General features: G+C 42.7%; 1 long non-coding RNA gene across 1 annotated transcript; it reads left to right on the top strand.

Moving 5' to 3' along the window:
- Positions 1-11,385: 11,385 nt before the first annotated feature.
- Positions 11,386-20,878, top strand: LOC147139698 (uncharacterized). The gene is made up of 3 exons (XR_015088690.1): positions 11,386-11,572; positions 14,408-14,496; positions 19,371-20,878. It is a non-coding gene; the product is annotated as an uncharacterized LOC147139698 (long non-coding RNA).
- The last annotated feature ends 630 nt before the right edge of the window (positions 20,879-21,508 follow it).

Here is a 21,508-nt window from a genome sequence, read left to right on the forward strand (position 1 = left end):
GATTGGCTGTTAGCTAGCAAATCAGCATTCGAAGCACCAACGGGAAATGACAAATGCGGTATGGAAGGGTACCGCGGAGCAGCCTTATGCTGCCCGCAGAAGCTGTGCCATAGTCTTGATGTAACTTGCCATAGATTACATCATGTTATTTTTCTTTCGATAGCAAACCAGTTTTGCCTGAATAAACAGTGCCTCTGCTGGTTGGAGCCCTGTAGTGCACTCCATTATGCCTCAACTTTTCAAGGCGCAACAACCAGTTCTCAAAATCAGCAGAATTTGAGACGTGAATTGAGTCAGCTATTATTATTATATCCACCTTTATTTACCACACCGGGTAATAAGTCAAATAGTAGTGGCGTGGAAAATACAGTAGAAGAGATGTGTCAGCTGTAAATGGACATATCAATTCAATTCATTCTAGTGTCAATGGAGCACAATGGAAGATGACTTGCCTCACAATAATTTTTTAAGTTCAAACTTACTGTAAATAGAACAGTTTTCTTAGCTGATTGACTGAAAGCGCTCTTGGCATTACATTGCGAGGTCTATTTTACATGAGTTTAAGTTACCAAATATGGTTCCATGCAGTGATCATGATTTGGATCTCTTTTTTCTTAAGTTGTGAATTATTTGATAATTATTTGAACATTTGGTGTGTCACTTTGCGTTGACCCAAACAAATGAATTTATGTTTAACATGACTGTGCAGGACGCTGTAGTTAAAACAACAAATGAACTATACAAATGATTGAAAAGTGTTGTGAGTTACAGTGTGTGCATGTGCTGGAGCTGCGATACAGTTGGTGACCTTCGTAAGATAGAACATCCTTTCAAATCCAGTATGATAGATTTGTGTGCGTGTGAGAAAGTGTGTGTGTGCGAGAGAGAGATCTCCCTCACTTATTTACCCTTCAGTCTGCCACGTTTTTCCTTGGTTACTATGCGACCACATGAGAACAACACGCACACCACAGTAGCTGAATCGCCATTTTGGATTAAAGCTCCCTGCAATAATAATAAACAGCCCCTGGCACCGAAACGTTGTTTTCCAGCGGCTTGCTGGTGCCAAAATTTAGAATGAACTGCAATAGCATTTAGTGCAGTGGAAAAGCATCAGACGTCCAAACCCACATACCTTCGCCACTTTGAAGGGCCTGTAATCCCTCAGCAGCTCACTGGCTCCCAGAAACACAGCAGACCGAGACGCTGCCAAAGACATTATTGCACAGTTATTGCATTGCCTTCATGAACTGGAGTATACGCCGCTCACTGTGTTGAAATGAGTCTCTCAGGGGACAGAAATGTAATTGCATGAGTTGAAAATTGCTGCCTTTTTTTATTTTGTACCTCAACTTGGCCACAATCTGTTTTTTTTTTTTTGTTTTTTTGTGAGTGTGTTTGCTGGAAGCCCATCCATGTCTTTACATGGGGAAGATTAGAAAAAACAGCTGCATTGGATTTTTACTGTGCTGGAGGAGGACTGGCTCATGCTTATTTTGAAGAGTCTCCAAAGATTATTTGGTGGGATTTGAGAGGAGCTCAAGTGAACTTTACCCTCTCTCAGAGGAAGGGAAGGGAAACAGAGATGCTGCCGCTGCCAGAGTTATTTGAGGCTCAGTTCAATTTAGAAAGGAGGAAGCCGCGGCGGTCACATTAGCATCTTGCTCATCGCTCATTTATTCAGGTGTTTCATCTCAAGCCGCCGCTTACTTTCCTCCAGTCAACTTCTGTTGGCCTGTCTCAGTGAAAGCACATGTGAGAGGAGCTTGTGCAAACTGTCCAGGCGCCGTTTTTTTGCTGAGTTGCTACGATATGAACACCTTGCTCTGTTAGCGTGACATGTCATCATCGTGGCCTCTATGACCGCTAAGCCTGCTTTCTTGGAAACCTCTTGACTATTTTTCCTGGCAGTGAGCCATATCAAACAGAATGGTGAAAGAGTGTGTGTTGTAATTGAATCCAATGAGCAGGATAAACACGGCAAGGAGAGCAGGGAGTCATGGGAGTTCTCAGGCCCCTGGGGCACTGCTCCACCCACTCGGAGTGTTTATGGGTCCCACACGCCGCTGCTGCCACCGCCTCGACACGTGTCCTGCCATGTCCACAGATTGAACAAGTCGCACTGTGTTACGCTGTCATACACACACGAGATGTATTCAGCAGAAGCAAAGTATTTGGAATAAGACACACATTCCGTTATGCTTTTAGCCCATGTTTTCATTTTTTATTATCACTTTTATTCATTATACCAATATTTTCTATTCTAATTCTAACTTTTTTGTTCCAGCACCACTGAGCTCTAGTTCAACAGAGAAATAATTGTTCCTTTGACCTTACAAATGTTATGGATGAATGGACAAAAATGTTCACAGACACACTCTAGAATCACTGTAATCACTTCACAGTAAAGTGGAAGTTGTTGCAAAGGAGTAAGAAGACAGTAATCCGCAGTCCAAAGAATCATTAATTACGCATACGAGACCCCATTTTTTGTTATTGTTCAGGATGTTAAGCATTATAAATGAATGAATGTATATATATGTATATATATATATATATATATATATATATATATATATATATATATATATATATATATATATATATATATTTTTTTTTTTTTTTGTCTGACATAAGTACAGTCTCTATATATTATATATTTCACAGGGATTTTGGACCACACAATCAATAATTTTGTGTTTCTCAACTGCATACACTGTAATATTTTGTACAAATAGTATGTAGTAAAGCAAATGTTAGCGCAATATGTATTTAACATTCATAGGAGAGAAAATGAAATTGATGCATTCGCTGGTTTTGCCCATTAATGGTCAGTGGCGCTGCCAGGGATTTGGAACCTGGTGAAAACAAAAATCTCTATAGGCCCCAGCACTTCAATACCACAAATTAAGAATACTATTTTTCATTTTTAATTTTCCATTACAACTGTCACTGCTTCCATTACAAATGTCAACACTTTTATCCCCCAGTTGGCACCCTTGATACATTCTTAATTCAAAATACTGAACATGTTTGCAAAGCTTCCAACTCATGAATAGAAAATGGAATGCTAAGTTAAGAAAGTACTGCTTTATTTATGTGCACTTTTTCCATATGCTAGTTGTGAGTCATGTTGATGTGTTGAATGCAAATTTGAGAACCGTGCACAGGTCATGTAAAAGATCCTACTTGATGACTTATTGTCATTTAAATTTCCAGCTACTGATCCTATGTCAAGAGTATCAAATAGAGTCGGAATCCTGTGTTCTTAGTGGATAGAAAAGGTGGGTTCAGAGGTCATATTTGTGCCTCAGGAAAACAGGAGGTCATTTTAGTAACCTATTTAAGGCCACATTTGTGATTCCATTGGGCCCTGGGCGACATCCAGGATGGAGCGGAGTCTCTGCGATCAATCGCCCTGGCCTGTTTTGACGTGGCAAGCATGACACACGGACCGTGATGAGGGAGTCAAGACTGATTGCAGGTCCAGGTCAGGCCAGGCATGACGCAGGCCCAAGAAAACAGAGTGCCGCCCCAGCTAAGGCCCTTGGGACCCTTGGCCCTTGCAGGGCCTCTGGACACTTCCTGCCTCTGCCATTCTACCAGCAAACCCAATCCCTGATCAAAGGCTATAAAGAAAAGGGGGAAGAGAAGATAGGGAGTGAAAAGGGTGAGGGTGATTGACATGCATGTTGGTGGGGAGTGGGGACAAACCCCTCTTTATCTGACAGCTGCTCAGGCCCGGGCACCTGTGTGCCTGCTGCCTCCCAGGCACGCCAAGCTCCACCCAAGTCTTGCCACTGCCAGACCCGCATGAAAGGTTACCATGGCAACACCCCCGTCTCCTTGCTAGAAATAAACAACCTTTCAACCCCATCCAAGCAGGGTAGGCGATCTGTGGTCAGGCTAAGGTTGCGCTGGCACTGCTGCTGACATTTATCTTTTTTATCTCCACTGGCTAGTTGCCTATTTCATTTATACATGTACAGTATCTGTTTGTGGAAGCGCATTTCAGAAAATTGGAGGTGTGCAAATCGAAAAGGCAAAGGAGACAACCCACATGCCTGAAGCATGAGGCAGTACAGAAATCAGACATGACCTCCGCTGTAGAGCAATTACACAGACCAGATTAAAAATCAGCAATCACCGAACAGATGTCCCCGTTCTTTCTTTCAGTGACAATGTGTGTGTGTGTGTGTGTGTGTCAGGGGGATCTTATTACCCCTCACCTTTGGATTGGATATGTCCTCTCTGTTTAGAGTCCACACGCACAGTGTAGAAGACCGAGCTTGTGGTTCTAAGCGGAACTGACATCCCATTCATTTGAGCTGGTCAGGGTCTAGTGTCTACCGTCTTAGCTAACAAGGCTGATAGCGCTCTCAAATGATACTGGCGTGACTCCAGCATAGACCACTGCGGTATAAAGCTTCACCGAGCTGCACGGCTCACCCTGCACCAAACCCTCGGGAGCATATCGATGCTCGACAGCGCGCTTCACATTTACACACGGGGTGTCTGAATGCTTTCTACAACTGTTGCTGTGAGCTGAACGCTTTGTAGACGGGTGCGGTAAAAACGTCTTTGTTCTCTCATCTCGTTGTCATGGGTGGCCACTTACCGAGCGGCAGTGATGCTGCAGGATGGGGAGGCAGTTGCCATGGCAAACACGCTCACGGCAGAAGGGATGCATTGTGTGGGTGACACAATTGTCTTCATTCATTTTCTTGTCAGCAACACACAGACACTCGCAAAGTCACGAAGACAGAATTATTTACAGTGTGTGAGCATGACAAACATAATTACGTTTTCCCACCGGATGGATGCGCCTGCACACCTGAAAGACAAAAGTGAGCAAAACAAGATGACTTAGTGAGACGCACGTTCATCCTTATGAGTCCACACAACTCCAACACGTCCCTTATTTGAAGGTGTTACTCTTTAATAGCCATTATCCAATGACGTCTTTGATGCTGGTCCTATTTTATGTGCAGGTGAATGATTGATACCGGAGGGTCGGCGCTACCTGTACAACATGGAGCAGCGAGCATGTGGTGCGGTTTATGATAAATGAGTCAGTGACAAAACAAGGCCATGACGGAAAGCTATTTCTGTTACAAACCTCAAGGGACAAAATAATGTTCCCCCTGTAGCATATTGGTGTGTAAATGTGGTCTTAAAATATGCAGTTTGAACAGTTTCCTAGCACACTTTCAATTGATTCGCACGTAGCCCTTTACAGATCCGCGATTGCTGAATATTCTGCCTTAGTGCATAGCTCGATCTGCATAGTCCATTAATATTCCAATCAGCTCCTCGATCAGATAAAGAGAGAGAGACAGACTGCCCTTTATCGTTCCACACGCCAGCTGTGCAGAGCTGTGAAACATCCACGCGCGCTGTAAACGGAGCACTGCAGACAAATTCATAGATTCGTACATGCGGGCAAACTTATAAAAGTCTGCAGGCAGCCGGCTGCATCAATTTTTCATTGCATTCATCCCGCATGATTTCAAACGTGCACGGGCTCTCTCACTCATCTCTCCTCCTGCACACTTTTTGGAAAACAGAACATGTGGGGAGGAAGTGAACGCCTGCAGCTATCACCTCCTGCAGTCAGGTGGTTGTTGATATGCTGTTGGCACCCTCAACAGTCCCTCCTTTCATATCCCACTCATCCCCCTCCTCCGTCATCACGCAGCGCCTCATTTTCTCTGAGCGTTTCTGCCACTCAAGCTGCACAGCATCCTTGTGTTTAAAAGCGGCAATGAAGCAGTCGTTCTCGGTTTTGCTCGCTCGCAGCCTCTCTGGAGCAAGTAGTGTAACGCCAGCACAGAATGGACAAGGAAATGTGCAAGCCTCAGATAGAGACGCATTTGCAGTCCCGGTGATACACCCAAGGGCATTTAAATGTTGCTGCTGTTGTTCATATGGAGGGCTGCATGAGAGCATCCAGCTCCAGGGGGCAGTAAGCCATGGTAACTACATGCTACTCGCCACGTGCTATTTTGGCTCCCCACACTGACCGTCATTTGCAAAAAGTGAACAGCTTGTGTGTTATCGCCAAAATGATTCACCCATCAGTTCACATGGACGCAGGACTCCGCGCGCACAGCCAGTTATTTCATGCTCATGCATTTGCACATTTACATGTGAGGACCATATTCATGGATTATTACAATGTGTGTTTGGTTGTATTTACCTTTGTGATCATCTTATTTTTGCCATTCGTAGCACCTCTGCTTTTTTTTTTTTTTTAAACTGCTAACACAAAGTGCATTTGAACAATTGGGTGGATAAAATGGGTAAAATGACAACGCTACTAAAAAATGCTACCTTCTAGCCTTGGTTCTCAGGAAGCAACAAAATCCAATTAATGCTGTGCCATGAGCCGTAGAAACATGCTAAACACACCATGGCAACACTACAAGGTCGTCATTGGTCAAAATATAAGAAACAATTACTGCAGAATCACCTTCATGCAGAAACAAAAAACAATTTATGCGTAAGGACAAGTGGGCTGGGTTGTGAAGTGATTCATCGTGCACACTCATCAACAGCAGACTGTTCTGTCTCCTTATTCACGAATAATGATAATGCTGATGAGAGCCGCATTGTGTGGAATTTATATTTTGCTGTCTAAACGTCTTTCATGCTCAGGACAAAGGACTTTGCATTTCAAAGAGTATTGTTGTTATTGGGATTGTGTGTGTACAATGTGTTGCCAATTAGCACATGCTAATTGTGAGGCTTGTAAAAAATAACAAAGCTGGCTTCCATTTGATTATTTTTTATAATTATTATAGCTCATCTTTTGTCGGTTTTGAGTATTTTTATTGCAACTTCTCCCAACTCGCATAGACAGGTGGATATGAATTCTAGTCACACACTGTGCTGGCGATGAATATTCCATATGAATAGGATTCATTGTATTTCTATGTAGGAATCACATTTCAAAGCAGGCTCCCTTCTCTCAGTTGCCATGGAAACAATCTAACAGCGTTAGTGAATGGATGGGTAGGCAGCCTAACTAATGGAGAGAAAATGTAAGCACCTTATTCCTAAAATCCAACATAATATATTAACACTAAATCATTTGTCATAGTAACACAATGTCAGAACTAGAGGTTGAACAACTAAAGATGTTTTGTGGTCAACTATAATGTGATTGAAGTCGAGTTGAAGTCAATGATATATTTTCAGCACAGTACTGCGGTCTCCAAACTTTTTTTGCACCACGGATCGGTTCCACATAAAGATATATTTCAACGGATGGGTACACACATAAAAACAAAACTGAATATCACGTTGAATGTAGTTGTAATTGGTGGTGTTTCTCTTCAAGTTAATATTTTAGATGTGAAAAGAGACAGAAAACTGTAGGCGCGAGCCAGTAGTCTCATTTTTTGTAGTTCATTAATGTGACTAATAGATGTTGTTGTTGAACTGTTGTGCTTCTGCTTTTTGTGAGGGATTACGCAATCTGAGGTGAGGCTGGCTCCTCGGTGCCTCAATTCCCATCCCACCTATGTATTGAAATACGCAAATTCAGCAATATCACATCATCACATCACATCATTATTGGGTTAAGAATGAACTAAAATTAATTCATTGTCATTATTTGATTTTTGTTTTTTACTCTTCACATGCAAGCAAAGTTTGGTGATAACATGTCCCTGTTAAGTCCACCTGAAAGACATTTTGGGCAATTCTATGTTTCCAACATTAGGACAGCTTTAATAATGTTCATCTGAATAATGGGCAAATATCCTCACAGACTCCGAAATAATGTAAAAAGTCTTGCCATCATAGCATAGTGAAGCGTCTTGATGGAAATTATGTGGGAAATATTGCATGTATGTAACATGTCATGATGCGCATTTTATACCAGTCTGATGTTTTGTTGGTCTCTACAGGCTGTTTATTGTGCCATTCTGAGCCCTGCAGCATTTAGCCGAGAGACAGTTAAATCTTGTGGGGAGAAAACGAGATTGCCTCTGTGCAGCCGGTGTGATTGAGACGTCCTTGTGATTGGAACACCCACTCCACCCCCACCCTGTCTTGAGACGGTGCATGGTTGTGGCTAGTAACCATGGTGACAGCTGGTCTTACCTGCTTAAAAGGGGAAAGAGGTCAGCTCGTGATTCTGCGCTTGAGTTACTCACCACGTCGAACGGAGGGAGGTTGCATGGGGGGTTGGGCTTTCTTTTGGCTCACACAAAGGCCGTAGTGTTCTCTGCGTGTTCATTCATTTCTCAAACAACCACATGAGGAAGCAAGATCAATAGTTGCTTGATTAGAGCCGCTAAATATTATTACTTGCTTTCCAGAATTACTTATTTATGACCCCTTGGTCTGTCTCATTTATAAATACACATGCATAAAGAATCATTCGCCAGATCCACACAGCATGAATAACCTATTTCTCTGTGACATATATTTACCTCGGCCTCATTCTGCAATCAAACAGCTTATACAGTTGGCGGTGCTTTCCCCTGACATCATCTTTCATGTTTTCTAAGCACACAAAATGTCATCAGACTTCAGACAAAATGACTGTGACCTCCACAGCTTTTGTTTTTATCTCATTAAGCTTGCTAAAGAGGAAGTCAACCCAAACATATTTTTTTTCAAGAATATGGTCTACGCAGTCCCAGTAGTTGAAACAAGGCAATCTTGATTAATATTGCATTTGTAGACCAACAATTATGGCTCAGCTTCAGAAAACAGGTGAGCTGTAATTGGTCGTTACCTGAGCCCTAAGCAGTTGCGATCGACAGAAGTCAATAGAAGTGACAAAATGGCCGCCCCTAGACATGGCTAAAAATTTGCTATATTCCATAAACGCAATCAGAATGCCCTGTTTCAACTAGTGGGACTGCGTTGACCATATTCTTGAAAAAAATATGTTTGGGTTGACTTAACTTTAATTATGACTTACAGTATAATTTGGGAGATTCGTAGTAGAGTACATAGCATCTTGTCCTCGCTAGTGTGACATCAAGACCCCCTCGAGTCTTTATTTACTCAGTGACTTAATATTAGATGGCTGATTTACACAGAGATGTAATTAATTTTTGACGACGATGTTCCATTTGTTTGACAATAGCAATTATATCTTAATGAGGCAAAAGCTTAAGACTATGCAGATGGCACACTAAATTGTTTTTAAGCCTCTGTAAAAGCCAATAATGACAGTACACACCTTATTCTCTCGAGTCGTTTTCAATTCAGGCACTTCATGACTGTATGTGCCCAATAACTTAAGCATATTTCCACATTTGGAGGAACAGTGTTTACATTCTGCAGATCTTTAATTTTTTTGGGTACAAGATTTGTGAATTTTTTGTGTAGTTTACATTCCCTAGAGCATAGTGAAAGCAACACTCAAACTGTACATTCACCCCCTGTTGAGCAGCTGTGCAAATAGACCCTGGTCTCCCCTAGGAACAGACTGACACATTCCAGAGACGCATCAATGGGATTCGTTGTTGTGATGGAGCGAGGCTGGCAGTGGCCAGATTTGGAAAGTCTGTTGCTATGGTGACCGCTGGAAGGGCCAAGAGCAGCTTTAGCCAGTCAGCTGATGTCCTTTGGGTAAATCCTTTCAAACATGATTTGCTTACCTCTATATTTAGTTATTTCGCTTTCGGTGCGGGGAGAGTCGCCCACACTCCTCTCATAAAGTGCATGCGCCATTTTGAAAGGGCGAGTGAGGGCACTTGTCTGGAGATGCATAATACATAATGTATGCACACGGGCCACAACATTTGGTATTTGATCTGATTTTTACTTGTCTCAAACAAGCACAATAAAACAACAGAGAGAAAAGAAGAAAAGAGAAAAATGGCATACAATGAGAAAGCCCAAGTCAGCGAAGGGTTAGGGTGGAGAAGCAAGAAGCAAAGCTTAGCAAAGTTCAGATATAATAACCAGAGCTGGGCGTTCGGTCTATCTGACCGACCGGTCCGTTTATCCATCACTGACAGACACCCGTTTTGCTGACGGTTCACGAATGACGGGAAAAAAAAAAGAAAATTGATGGATTAAGCATAGACGGAAACCCCTTTATTTAGTCCTCCATCCGTCTGCAGTCCGTCATTAGTCTATTTTTTGCGGCGAGGCTTCGATAACCGTGGGGGAAAAAAATAGTGAGTTGTTGTTGCTTGGGGGACAGATTTGAGTGAGGGAATAGGCTGTGAAGAGGCATCCAAAGCTCAGTGAGTCACTATTTCTCTTCAAACATCGTCCAGCGGGGGTGGGGGGGGGGGAGCTGCGAGAACTTTAGTCGGACTCGCCAACAGACGCCCGTTTAAAAATAGAGGCGGACCGGGTATTATTTTTTTCCCCCCTGGAAAAAAAGGTGAATGACGGACGACGGATGGGTACCCACGCTGCAGATGGACGATGAATAACGACGCTCAATTTTTAGTCAAATATCCAGCTCTGATAATAACGTCATGAGCGATGGACGCCCATTTTGTGGACGGTCGGACGGAGGACGACAACTCTTTCAAAAAGGACGAGAACTCTCACATACGTGACTTATTAAATAAACCTCTTACTAACCTTTAGTTTGAATCTTTTTGTAGTCATATTCAGAATATTTTGAGTTTATATTCTGCTTGTAGGTTGTTTTTTTGGGGGGGGGCAGTGAACCACCACTTATGAGTTTAAGGCCTTGTCTACACGTAGCCGGAGTTTTTGCAAACGGCGGATATTAGCCTGCGGTTAGCCCTATCATCCAAACGTCCCCGGAGTTTTTTCACTGAAAACGCAAAACTCCGGCCACAATGGAGATTTGCGGATATCTCCGGATCCGCGTTTGGCCGTGGACAGTCATACGTCGCCACTATGCGACAAAAATGCTCTGACGTCACTTGCGCGACTTGCGTTTTCATGCGAGTCAACATGGATTCCCGCGGCGCTGCGTTGGTTACAGCCATTCTCGAGGCACTTTTTGCTTACTTATTTGTCCGCAACCAACCACTGCTTCTCTTTGAGAGGTTTAAAAGCAATTCTGACCTCATGTCGGTCCTTTTGAACGCGTTTGCCGCGGTGCTTTTGGTTTCGTAGAAGTGACGTCAAAGTACGGAAGTTCCTTCTGAATAGACAGTATTTGGCTAACTACTGCCACCTAGAGGCTTGGCATGCGTTTGAAAGCGCACTTCTGCGGTTTCGTGTGGATGCGTTTTTTTTATGTGTATTCCAACCTAGGCGGGGGAGGGGGAGGATATACGGTTGTTAAAAAACCCCGGCTACGTGAAGACAAGGCCTAAGTTCTACACCTCTACTCCACTTCCTTGTAAGAGGCCCTTTGTTTCCTAGCTGACTTTTGCTGTGGGTTAAGCTCCACATTAAGCAGGTCACATGTTGACTGTCTGTGGATCAGGCCACTGTGAACTGTGGTCACTGTGACCTGTTTGAGCAACTAGAGGGGACAATCTGCCCTTTTTTTCTTTTTTTTTTTTTTGACTATTTTTGTCCGGAAGAGAGTTTGCAACAGTATATGCAGCTTAAATGGAGCGAGACAGAGAGTCAGGGGATGGTCATGTATCGCTGGAGACCACAGTGGGTGTGTATCGTCAAGTTACTGTTTGTTCCTTCCTGCTTTGTGCAAGTCGTTCATGTTAATTATACACCACGTGGTCTGACCGCACTACATTGAGATGGGGACTGATTTCATGCAGCCTGTTTTTTTTCCATCTCTAGAAAGCCATTTTTCGAATACCTGTCACTGTTTGCGCTCACGTCATGTGTGTGCGGTGATAAAGTGCGAAAATCCTGCTGAGCTTGTTTGAATGTTTGAGTAATAGTGCATGTGATGTTCATTTGCATGGCGCTTCTGAAACTCAGGTCACAATTGGCGTGGCGTATCATCTGCCAGCATCGCTGTTTACTCTGTAAACATGCTATGGGGAAAAGGTGTGTCTTTGTGGTTTTAGTTAAAAATGAAGATTCATGCCGTCATCACAATATGATGCAATTGCCTGTGGACATATTAGGAACATTTTAATCAATTTCAACTCAAATACCTCGAAGAAATTTAAACTGGAGTAAGTAAAGGTGAAACTAGGCAGAGTGTTTTATGTGCATTCGTCTGCACTTCAACTAATCCGTCTTACCTCACTTTGCTCTACTGCTTGTCGTGGGAAAGAATGCAGTTCCTCTACTATACTTGTGTATTGTGTGGGCCGGGTCATTGAATGTCAAAGTGTCGCTGCTTCTCGTGACAGTCGCGCCTCCGAGGTGTCACCTTTCCTGATGATTGCGTCGATACTGTAATAGGAAAAGACTCCAAACAAACTGGAACTAGATGACCTCATTCGCCTGGGGAGCAACCCGCAGTGGTTTCACTTTACAGTCATCATTGTGTTCCGAAACCATAATTAGTGTGAATGGCATTTCAAATGACGTTGCTGTAACTTCACATTGTTAAATATAGCAGAAGAAACAAGAGTACTCAGTGAGCACGGAATTCAATCATGGGCTATTAAGAAGACTGGGTGAAAAAAAACGTGCACATTTATCCTGATCCGCACCAAGAACTAATATTCTTGATTTCCACAAGAAGTCTTGTCGAAATTAGTTAAGTCGTTGTTGTGAACGTTTAGTCGGAATCGGCGACAGATGCCCGTTTAATATCAGAGGCAGACCGACCTATATTATATACTATTTTTATAACCTTTGGACAACGAATAATGCCCAATTTGTAGTAAAATGCCCAGCTGTGGTGTGTACAATGATATTAAATTTTAATTTAAATTAAATTTCAGGAATAAAACCTCTGTCTCATTTTTTTATTAACACTTGGGCCTACTACCCTACTGCGTTGTAATGTTGGTCGTCGTAGTGCTACTTTTAGAGCTACATTTTTTTTTAGCTGGTACTTGGAGTAAAACGTTCAAGAACCACTAAGTTTACTGTCTAAAAGCTTGCTTTGCTTAACAAAAAGACAAGGAAATTAAAGCAAAGGATGTAAATTGGGGGAAATTGTCATTTTGTTATTTTTCACAGCCCTCAAAATGCCCAACGTGAAAAGCAACAGAAATGAAAAAAAAAACAGCAAGCTGTGATTTATATATAACTGAGCAAAGGAAAATTCACTTTAACTCCAAAAATTGCCCAGCATATGAATATATTTGGGCTTCACAGTACATACATACATACATACATACATACATAAATGACTTCAACTGCAGTTGTACTCGAGCAAAGCCACCAGAAGAGAAAATGCTGACCACTGGGCTGAGGTTTGCTCGGCCTCTGCCACATTTGGGCCCATTTAAAGTCATGTTTCTCAGCCATGGGCAGCTGCTTTCCATCTAGTGGCATTTTCCTTGTCTCCCCAATGGCAACAGCACCCGCTTCCCCCCCACGTTCTTCCCCCTTCAACCACCACCATCCCTTCTTTCTTCGCGCCAATCCTTGGCGGGCAAGTTTACACTCTGATTTTCAAAGCCACCCTGTTCTCCGTCAAATGTTGCGTGGCAACATCAAACGCTCCGTCGGACAGAGCCTGCCTGGGATTCCAGCGTGGTGGGCGGATAATTGCAGGCAGGCCTCAGCGGATCTGGCAGATGCGTGATGAGTTTTTACTGCAGCGTTTGTGTATGGGTGTGCGTGCGTGTGTGTATGTGTGAGTTGCGCGCTTCTTTTTTGGTGGGGAGTTGTGTGTATGTGCAGGGGTGGGAAGCAGGTTTAGAGAGAAAACACAAGGGTTTTCTTTGTTGTTGTCCCCTGATCCCTCCCTAAAGCTGGCCACAGGAGTGTTTTGTTGGCCCTGTGGCCAAGCCAGGGCCGAATGTGGCAGTAAACATCGCATGCGGTCACGATATCTGGACCCGCCATGTGGAATTTGATGTCTAAAGTCTGACTCACAAAGACTTTTAGCTGCTAAGTTGCGTCTCCCTTTTCTTTTTTATCTATTGCCCTTTTTTCCTGTTACTTTAGCAAGAAGCTTTGCTGCTCGTCTTTCTTGTCTTGGGGTTAACCGCATGTTGAGATGGAGCACCTCGCGGTTGCTGTCAAACATACAGTGATTACAAAAACTTTTAGGAATTGCCCCTTGTGCCTCCACCCACCCCCACTACAAACCCAGGAATGCTGCACTTAGATTTGTAGTTTTCCTGTCCATCCATCATTGAGCAAGCATAACAGCAACCTAGACTAGTTCCTCCCAAGCTGAGGGTGGGCTTGCATTGAGTGCAACGAGGCAGTGGGGGTGTTGGGTTCAGGAAATTGTTTGACAGAGAGGGAAATGGACAAAGGAAAAAAGACATCCAGACAGTTCCAGGAAAAAAAAAAAAGAATTAAACACAGCCCTCCCATGTTTTTGTTAGCATCCCTTGGGCACATGCAGACAGTATTAAGTATTTTTTTTTTTTTTTTTTTTTTCTTTTTTACACAGGAAGGCGGTGCAGATGTTCCTGAGAGCTGGCTTGCAGTTTGCCTGTTTTCCTTCTGCTCGTCTGTTCCCAGCTCTCCAGTGTTGCCAAGGTGCTCCCTTACTCGGCGCTGGTGCTTTTGTTTTTCCTATAAGAGTGAGTGCTCCAACAGGAGGGTCATCTCCAGGCCAGCTCCAAATGAGAAATAGTTGGCCGGGTGCCCTGGCGGCCGCTCAAATCCGCCCTTTTGAAAAGATTACTGTGCTGCTGCCGCCGCCTCCCGTGGGCCGTGCCAGATCTGCTGAGGGGAGAGGAATGTGCCGGAGGAGGGGGGGAGCCACAAAGTAGGGGGGCACATTTCATTCGACCTCTTTCCGAAAGTTTTTCTCATTACTTTTCTTCTCTCTTTCCGCCTCGCATTTTTCAATTTTGGGCAGCACACCGCAGACCCTTGGACAATTACAAAATAAAATCCAACTGGGTTTTTCCACTCTGTTTGACACAGTCTACCTGAGCTACTTGCCTCCTTGGGTTGTCATAGGCCCGCTTGTTTTTGTTTCTTCGGGACTGGTGATGAATGATGGATTGGTAGCGTTAAAGCCTGTGGTTGGGCTGCTGCAGGCTATCTCTGCGTAGCTGCTTTGCCTGATAGGCTGCTAACTGGAGACTCCAAAGCAGCAGCAATAAAGTTGATTTGTGGGGGCATTGCGAGAAGCCCCAGACACTTAGGAGAGGTGTGCGTATCTCCTCTGGGCTGTCACGATCAATACCACCCCACCATCTCTGGGCCTCTCTGTCTCCAGCGTTTTAAAATAATGTATCACACGCGCACACTAACGCCTCGCATTCGCACCAGGCGTGATTACCATTAGCCACGGCCATGCGTTAACAATGAAACGCAGCCTCTGCATTTTGGGGCTCAGATTACACACTCACCTAGTTTCAGATGGGATTGACCTCAGAAAGGAACTATATTTAGCAAAACACTGAAGATAAAAGGCCTTTGCATGAGCTGCAGTTGACGTTAGTAAAAGCTCACCCTGAGGGGACACGTGCTGCTGTTGTATTTATGAAAAACGGTTGGCAGTGTGTCTGTAATGATACGTTGACAAGGTCTAGCACAAAAGAATACACCTTTCATGTATTATATTTTTCTGTTTTGCCGACATGTTCCTTCCTGCTCAGATATCATTAACCGCTGATTTCTACATGGAGTGATGAGGCCTCGGTGGGTGGTCTTAATCTGAGAGTCAGGAAACCAGGAACCAGACCCATAAACACTCCACTCACCGCATAGGAAGCCCCCGTGAGTGCCGACCCCACCCAAAGTGTCTGTAAACATGCGTCTTTTCCCAAAATGAATGGAGAAGATAAAAACGGAAACCTCAGGCAAATTTGGGCTTCTCGCAGCTTTTATGAGAGCAGCTGACGCACAGACGGCCAAATTGCGGAGAAAACAACAAAGCTGCTTGGTTTAATTTGTTCCAGGAAACATCGGCGTGCATGCAGGCAGAGCGGCGCTATCAGTGAGTCTGCTCCACGCTGACACTAAAAGAATGGCGGCATGTGTTCCCGAGTCACATCGTCTGCTTAGCAACAAGCACGCCGGAGAGAGCAGGACAAAGCGACGTGATTGGGGGAGACAAGGACCCTCGGGACATCAAGCACTAATTGCAAAGCTGTTTTCGCCTCCATTTTACAAACATTCACCTCGCCAGAAAAAGGGTTGCGTAACAGGGCTTTACACCAGGACCCCTCCTCCTCTGCCTCTCACTTTATTTCCATCTTTCATGCACACCCCCATCATCTTCCTAGCAACGCCATCTTGTCTTTTCAGAGGGTTGTGATACAATCAGTCAATGCTTGAAAGTGACAGATCATTTTCAATTTTTATATCAAAAACATATTAGAGCCACATTGGAAAAAAATACAAAAAGTCATTAGATTATGCTGTCTTTACTTTGCAATATTATGGCTTTATTTCTGAATTTCTTATATTTTAGGAGTATCATTATTTTTTCTTTCAGTGTGGCTTTAATAATCCTTTCATGTTTGAATGTGCAGACCGCTGTGAGTGTTTAGAGGCAGCTGATCGAAAGCATTTTGAGGTTTCATATTCAGATACACGGGCCCTCCACACCCGCATATAAGTGTAAAAATGAGAAAAAGAAACTTGTTGGTATGAGTAACCGGGAAACACATGCGGACCAACTGTTACTTGTTATTTGCTTGCGCTCCAGGGCACAAACAAGACACCACACATAATAACTGTCTGTCGTGGGCAGGGAATTCTTACCCTAAATACACTCTAAAAACAGTTGGGTCAAAAATGACTATTTTTGGGTTAAATTTGACCCAACTGTTATGTTAAAAAAGGACCAACCCAGACTTGGATCAATTTGAATCAAAAAATTGGGTTATTCACTTTTGACCTAAGTTTTAGGGTTAAATGAACACAACAAATAGGGTTATTCCATTTTGACCCAAAATTAAGGATTAAATGAACACAAGAAATTAGGTCAAAACAATGCCAATAATTGTGTTATTCCACTATTTTATTTAGTTATTTATTCATTTTATTTATGATACTATGGATTCTGCCCCCTCCCCAAAAATGTATAACTAATGAAAGTTAAAAAACTGTGTTTATCTTCAAGCACATCACTCTTGATGTTGACATGATTTCAGCAACAATAACAGTTGATGGGCAAAAGTAGGGCTCAATTAAGTAAGGGCATATGTGGATTTTAGTACCGCCCACTAATCAGCCCTCACACATATGACATGATCACAAGGCAGGCAGTCAAATATTATCTCAGCCTATCTGTATATTAACATGGCAGTGAGGTCATTGTTTGTTGTGCGGTCCTCAGTCATGGGTTCATCAAGTAGAATGCATGTGTCCAGAATTTTGTTCAGCACATTCATGGTGGAAGTGAGAACAAATCTAAATTGTGTCAAATTCATATATTTTGTGTCATGGTGCTTTTTAGATATGAATTGAATGAATAAGACACCAACGGCAGTCTGCAAAGTGGTGTCAGTGACAATCACTCCGATGAAATGCAAATCAGTGCATGAGATAGATACATTTGTAAAATGGTATACAATTTATTTCAGTTCTTTAAAGCAAGCCTTGCTTCCTTGCGGTCATCACCAGACAACTGTCTCACACTTTTACACGGGCTGTGATAAGTTGTGGGTCCATCTTGAAAAGTGTGTTGAAATATATTGACCTCTTGAGGGGAGTTGCGCTCAACAGTTTTCAATCTCCAAGCAAGGTAACCAGAACCACTCTGGTAATCATAAAAATGTTCCTGTGGATTACAGTAAATACATAAAGTTAATATGGAACATTGTTTGGAGAACGCACAGTTCTTGTGAAGTGTCACATGCTACAAGCTACGGCAGACAATGCCTTTTTTTTTTTTTTAACCATTCCTGCACTCTCCTTGTCCAACACACACGGTCAGTTACAAGCAACTTGTTTTCAAAAGATTACAATGTGTGAAGTACTTCCCAAAACAGTGTGACAAATGAAGAAATCCAAATGTCAAAAGTGTCGTTGACCTGACCACGATGCTGTGCGTGTCGACATGAACAGTATGTCGGTGGCTGTCATGGCCGGCAGTCATACTTAATTAAAGTGTACATCAGGCACCTGTGTATGGGCCTGTAAAGTTGATTTTTGACCCAACATAAAACATTACTGGCATATAACCCAATATATAGTTAATTTGAACCAACAATTGGGTTGATTCATAAAAAATAATCCTGAATTTTGACCCAACACAAACAATCCAAAAATTGGGTTATTGAAATAACCCAACTGTTTTTAGAGTGAGTTAACACAGATACATGGTCAGACTGGTGATCTGACCATATAATTGAGAATGAACATAACGTATTTGTTACCACAGGGCCATGTGTTTCATGTGAGGGGGACATGAGAATTAGACACATTGTTGTGACTATTGTATGACTTTTTGTTCGGCCAAGTTTCCACACCAAACCCAAGAGAAAAAAAAGAGGACTTATGTAATGTCAGTGTTACTCAACTCTGATTACAGTCTGTCATGTGAACACCAGGAAAAGGATTGCACTGTGTGCCAAGGTGTAAGTGCATGCACAGTGACTGTAGAGACCATCTGCTTTTGCACAAAACAATCGACTTCCTGCTGTCTCATTGATAAAGAAAACTATCCATGTGATGAATGTGATTCTATTTTTCTCATCCCCTTTGTGACATTCATGTATGTTCTTGTGTGTGCATATCAGCTGTACACATTTGTAATGTGGGCTTAACATGTTCAGATGACTAGAGCTGCCGTCCACAATCAACCTCAAATTGACGCCCAGTGCGCTGAGTATATTCTGATGTTTGTGTGCCTGCTTAGCCAGGGTTGAAGGGAGGATAGTCCAGAAATAGAAGCGTTTCATGAAAACATCAGAATGGGGAATCAGTCTACTGTAAAGGCTAGTTTCATAATCGCCCCCGGAGAAACTGAGGCTTGTCTGTTCCATTTGAGCTCCCTTTTGCACCAATTCACTTCTGCAGCTCAAATGTATTTAACCTAATGTCAGCTCTGACTATTCGTGCCCTCTTAGCCAAGTCGTTTTTCCTGTCAGGTCACGTTTGTTTTATATATATATATATATATATATATATATATATATATATATATATATATATTCAGTGATAGGAGGTTGAATGTGCGAACAAGGTGTGGCTTCATTGAGGTCACCGTCAAAAGTCAAGTCTAGATCAACATTTTTTTTTTTTTTTCGTGAACCAATCCATCTTAGTCAGGCTATTGCGGATGATTTTGGATGTGACACTCATGATGAATTCAAGTCTTGTCAGGATAGGGTATGTTTGTATCAAAAATACTCAACAAAATCCATCATAACATCAGTCAGGTTCAATAACTTTCTGTTAGTGGTACATTTTTTTTCAAATATACAATTTGTTTCCCATGTTCCCAGAATCCTATGCTGCCAGAGAGGCTTCCGTGGTGTGTTCTTTTAAGGATCCAATGCCTTCAATGACATTTTACCACGCTTCTCATCTCCTGTGCTCCCATGATCCTATGGTCCATGTTGGGAGTCCTGTTCCAATGATATTTTATCTTAAAGACCTTTGTTCAGACAGTCATACACTCTCAGCTTCCTTTGTTCCCCGATTCTTGTTCTCCCAAGCAGGACAGTAATTCCCAGAGTCCCAATGGGAGGTTCTATGATCCTCAGTTCCCCTTTTGAAATGAGGGTCTCTCTGTCCTCATAGAATTTTCACAGGCTCTAAGGCATTGGCTAATGGAAACATGTTCATGTCCAAATGTGATGGTTCAGAGTTGTTAAACTTCCAGCAATGCAAAAAATAGACAAGCAAATAAAGAAATACCCACAAGATGGTCTCAGGGTACTATGAAAACTGTTCACGCTGCAGTGTTATGACACGAGTACTTCCATAGATGATGTCCCATAATAATTACTAAACACTATGGCACATACTGGGCTTGATTCCCCAAGCGCAAAATGTAACCACATATTTCAGAACATGAGAGTACAACTGCTTTTGACACTCAGCAATTTACACACTGCCTTTTAATTATAAAGCCGCCTGTACCTGCATGTCTTTCCTGTGCTAACATAATGGCATTTTCACAATAATACACATTATGAACATGCAAACTGTCCAACGCCTCCATCCTCAGCATCAGCGGTATTGTTAAAGCTGCACACCCCAAGCAGAAAATGTGTACCCATGGACAGGTACAGCGGCATAAACACGACTATCAGGAAACAATGACATTGGGAAGTTAAGACATTTAATGATCTGAAATTAACCCGGCAGTCGTTTTAAGGAAATACACTGACTGGATTCATTCATAATGCCAAATCCAGACCTGTCTCCACCCGCCACTTACCCAAACAACCTGCCAAATCAGGCCAGCCTTTGCCAGAGCACTGAATCAATGCATTTTCCGATCAATAGTCTAATTTGAGCCGCAGCTGAGTGGTGAGCAAAGCCGATTAGCTGTGTCTCCACAACATGTCTCTTCAATCTGAAGCGCACCTCATAAAAGGTCACCCATCACAAGGTCAGTGTGCTCTATGTGGACCTGCTGTTTGTTGGCCCCTCGGCACATTGGATTAATAGATTCAGACTCTGGGAAACATTGATCAGAACCCCCCACTTGCTCGGGTCGATCATGAATCTCATTGATTTTTAATATATCTTAACTCTGATATGAAAAGCATGCAGCATCACTGAAGCTTTCCCAGTATTTGAAGAACCGCATGTTAAAGACAGAGACAAAAAGACCACATGCTCCCCCCAAAAGTAGCGTAGTTCTTTATAGATGAAGAAACCATATTTGCTCATTTAAGTCCAAATGTAAGGCACATGCCTTACTATAATTTAATAGAAACATATCATTTCTCCCAGCCTACCAGCACAGATAGGTGATAATTGATCAAGGAAAAGCCTCCAGTATTAGCTACAGGTATACAATTATTCTGAAGCTAATGATAACAATGTTGTTTGTTTGTAATGTTTACTCATGTTTTCTTAAGTATTGGACCGTATTACAAAAGTTTAGTTGGATTCAATTTTGACATTTGCAAGTATTCCAATGAGTGCCCAATAAAGGCTTAAGGTTCTCCGAGTTCAATGTGTGGCTATTTGTGTGGTGTGAATCAAGCACAGTCATGTTTTCCAAAGCTACAACATGCCTGCAGGGTCGCAGCTCGGGTCACTTTTGTTGCTATTTTACACCCAAGCATGTCTGACAACTTGCCAAAAGACACTCAGGACTCTGTGAGTTCACCGAGGGAATGAATGAGGTGTATTCATGCCCTAAGGCCCCTTCAATTCAGCCACCTGGGATCCTATAAATCTTTTCAGCAAGTAATGTGCTTACACTAATTAACAAGACTGTTCACTGGAGTGTACATAGGATTACCTAACTGATGATTTTTCAATGATTTCAATTTCAATGACTGCAACCAAGACCGTGCAAGCAAGGAGCGGGATAAATGATGGCGGCCATTTACGGGAGAAGGACAAGATAAATAAGTGGGCTCCATGTGAAATCAGAGATGACTGCGTTTACTTTGGGGTG

This window comes from Filicampus tigris, chromosome 11, assembly GCF_054856515.1.
Source record: "Filicampus tigris isolate MCC_2025a chromosome 11, RoL_Ftig_1.0, whole genome shotgun sequence".
NCBI lineage: Eukaryota > Metazoa > Chordata > Actinopteri > Syngnathiformes > Syngnathidae > Filicampus > Filicampus tigris.